Raw genomic sequence first — 3,881 nt, 5'->3', positions numbered from 1 at the left:
GCTCCTCACCTCCCTGGGGCTCCCGGAGCAAGGGTCCCCGCCGCTCGGACTCCTCGGGGTGTCGAGGGAGGCCCCGCCCGTACCCTTGGAGCCCCGCGGCATCGGGTTCCCGGGGCAGGGGGCGGCCTCCGCCTCAGTCTTTGTTTAGATTCCCGAGGGGAACCCCAGCCGCGAGGAAGAAGCACCCCTCCCGCACCCCTGCCGCCGCTCGGGAACCGCGGGGAAGAAGTCCTGGGGTGTCATGAAGAGCTAGGTGCTCAGGGGCCCTTGGGGCGTTTCTCCCTTCCCCCCCCCCCCCCCGCCCCGCCCGTCTCCAGAGCCCGAGGGTTTACTTGGGGGAACTCACAGGAGGGACCGTCTCCTGGAAAAAATGTTCTGGGCCCCCAGTTGGGGCGAGGTCCTTGGCCCCCTCAATTCACCTCCATTATCTCAGCGGGAAAGGAAATTGGAGACCCTTGTCTTCCTCAGACTCACTCTGGACGTCATTCCCACCTAAGGAGGGAGCGCCGAAGCCCCTGCTTGGAGTCCTACTGTAGGGAGAATGGAAAGCTAATGACCTGAAAAATTTTACTTGGGCAAAACAGCTCAAGAGGAAGGCTCCAGGGCCTGAGGTCTGTTCTGGCCCTGCCAGTGGCCTTGGGCGGGGCTCTGCCCCTCCCGGATTCCAACCTTTTCTATGTGGAGTGAATGTGTTGGACCAGGCGTCGTCGGGCAAGTCCAGGACAGCAGTGGGGTGCGGAGTCAAGAGGCCTCTCCAACCCCGTTCATCAGACCTTTATCTCGTCTGGTTTGTGGTGAGGCTCCTGCTATACCCCCAGTTCCAGGCTGTGGGGAAAGCTGCTATGGCATTGAATTAGGGAATCACCAGTGTTGATTGAGGAAGCTGATACGATTTGATGGCTCCAGATGGGGTACATGGTGCTGTCTGGGGTGCAGCATATAAACTACATAGGAAGCAGCAAGTTTGGGTTCTCCTTAGAGCTCTGGGGCTCACCTTGGGAAATTCTTGCCTCTCAATGTCTTCTTTTGTAAAGGGGAGGTGGGGAGGTCAGTGGTGACAGAATGAACTTTTATATCCAAAACGTCCAGGATGCTGTAGTTCTGTATATATAAGTCAGAGCCAGTCCTTAAGTACACAGGCTGGTCCTACAATTTCCTGGCTGTTTGACGTCAGTAAGTTACCCTCTCTGGGCCTCCCACTGTCATACTCAGTGGAATTGGGATGATGCTGACCTCATATGGTTCCTGTAAGACTTAAATGATGGAACATAAAGAAAGTGCTTAGTATAGTGCCAAGCACATGGTTGAAGTGTTCTATTATTGTTCAACTATTATTGTTCAACTATTATTATTGATGACGAAATTGTTATTACTACATTAGAGTCTTTCAGGCTTTCCTGAGTTCTACCCTTTTCAAAAATTTCATACCCAGTCATTAAACAAAACGAATTGTTAATGTTCTAATAACATAATTCACGAGGCCTGGCCTTTTCTGAATTCCTTGGAGGAATACAAGCCTCAGGAGGATGTGTAAGGCTGCCAAATAAGAGCTTTGAAAATCTGACACTTCTGCCCATGTGTGGAATGGCATCTGCCATGCCCTTGAACTAATGTAGACAACCCATTTGGCTCAGATAAGTCATGAACTCCAAGGAAGCGTTCAGGTGGGTCAGGTTGCAGATTTAACCCTAAAAGTGGGGAGTTAATAGGTAATAAAGAGATGTGGTTATTAGAATGGTTGTTAGAACACCTTTCTCCTGGGGCGCTATGCAGCAAGCAAAGCTACTCAGGGAATAGGCAGGTAGAGGGGCCCTGGCCCCTTCTGGAGGTGCGAGTCATGCCTGGCATGAGTCCCCACTGAATCAGCAGAAAGGCAAGCTCTCAGTCCCTCCTGCTCCTGGGTGCTTCATCTCTGCAAGGGAACATGGTGTTTGGGGGCAGGCTGGATGGCAGGCGCACGGCAGTTGGCTGGGACAGGGGGCCTCTAAGATGTGTCCCCCAGCCTTGCTCCTGGTTACCTAACTCCTGATTACCTGCCCAAGTCTCCACCTTCTCTGGACTTCCCTTTTCCCATTTGTGGAACAGGCAGCAGACGGGCCTGCATCGCGTCCGGAGAGGAGACACAGTCTTTCTGAAGATCTCTCTGACCTTCATTTCCCCGTAGGGAGACTTGGACTAACATCCCAGGAAATAGTTTAAAGAGAAGGGCTTTATTAAAAGGAGGGTGGGCAGCTCTCAGAATCTCAAGAGTCAGGCCGAACGCTGCAGCATTGGTCTGGTGTCAACACATCTGCCACCAGTCAGTGCTGCCCCTGAGTAGACTAGACACTGTCTTTGGGATCATGGTTGCCTCTGAAGCCTGAGGTGGTGCCACGGCCACCTCCTTGCCAGAGTGAATTCTGTGTGGTCTTGGCTTCCTCATGTCACCAGTTTCTAATTCAGTCAAAAAATGGATGTGTCTGCATTTACAACAACGTGGACGAATCTTGAGACTGTGATGCTAAGTGAAATAAGTCAGAAGGAAAAGGACAAGAATTGTATGATTTTACTCATACATGGGCTATAAAACAAAAAGCAACAGATGAACAAACAAAACCAAAAAGCAAACTCATAGATACAGACAACAGTCTAGTTGTCACCGGAAAGGAGAGGGACTGGGGGGAGAACGCAGAAGGTAAAGGGGATGAAATATATGGTGACAGAAGGAGACCAGGCTTTGGGTGGTGGGCATACGATAGAGTCTGCCGATGTCATGTGAGAAAGTTGTAATTTATATAATGTTATTAACCAATGTCACCCCAATAAAAAGGAAAGGAAATGTCTGATTGGAGGCACCCAAATCAGCTATTCTGCCAAAGCTGCAAGGGAGGCTGGGCAAAGGTGCTCTCCATGCCTCTAGTGGGAGGTGGACTCTACCCCACAGAAAGGGTGTGTCAGAAGCTGGTGGCTGGAAGAGTGACCAGAGCTCACTCAGGGTAACGATGGACTTGTCATGAAACTGCTGTGAGATGACGCACATGGGCATTGAACTTGGAGCCTGGCATGAAGGGAACATGTGATCCCTGAGATTCATACCACACTACAAACCCAGTGTTGACCGGTGGTGCTTCCTCAAACTTTAGTCTTTGATTATTCAGCAGGTGAAAACAAAAGGACCTTGAAAACAGTATGGCGTACTGCCCTTCCAGATACAGAGGCAGCTCCGGTCCCGTTGCCAGGAGGACAGGTGACTGGGTTTTTCCATTGTGGTGATGAATTGGGCTGAGTCACCATCCCTCTCCAGTCCCCTCGTGACCATGACTGAGAGCAAGTGAAAAGAACTAGCAGGTGGGATCTGGGGTGCAGATGAACCTGGGGCCATGGACGCTTCCTCTCTCAGCAGGGGAGGATAAGGCAGGAACTGCCCCCCTCCCCGCTAACACTCCCCACTCACTAATCATGAGTTAAATGGCCTCAGGGAGAGAAGAGAAGATTCTTTCTGTTCTGCTATAGGATTGGTTGAGTGCTTTCTTGGTGTCAAGCCCTGTGCTATGGGGTGCATCGGAGAACCAGAGCTGACCAAGGCATTGACCTTGCTTTTAAGGTTTACGCAAGGTGGAGGAAACCAGCTTAGAGTCCCTTAACCTAGGTACTGGGCAGACTTTTGCTAAAATGTGTAACTATGCAGTATTGTGGGAGGTTGGAGAGGGGGTCAGCAAGGGCTTCCCAGAGCTTACAGAGAGGTGGAAAGTCAGTAGATGGAGATGAGAAGGGGAGTGATTGGGAGAAGCACCATCCACCCACTCACCACCCGTCCATCCATCATACACTGGGTCAGCCAGGCCCCGTGCTAAGCTCAGAGAGGCATGCTGCAGCCCTGGCCCCTAACAGAAGCTCCTGGG

Source organism: Pteropus alecto, unplaced genomic scaffold (genome assembly GCF_000325575.1).
Source record: "Pteropus alecto unplaced genomic scaffold, ASM32557v1 scaffold42, whole genome shotgun sequence".
NCBI classification, from domain to species: Eukaryota; Metazoa; Chordata; class Mammalia; order Chiroptera; family Pteropodidae; genus Pteropus; species Pteropus alecto.
This window is presented reverse-complemented; position numbering follows the sequence as displayed.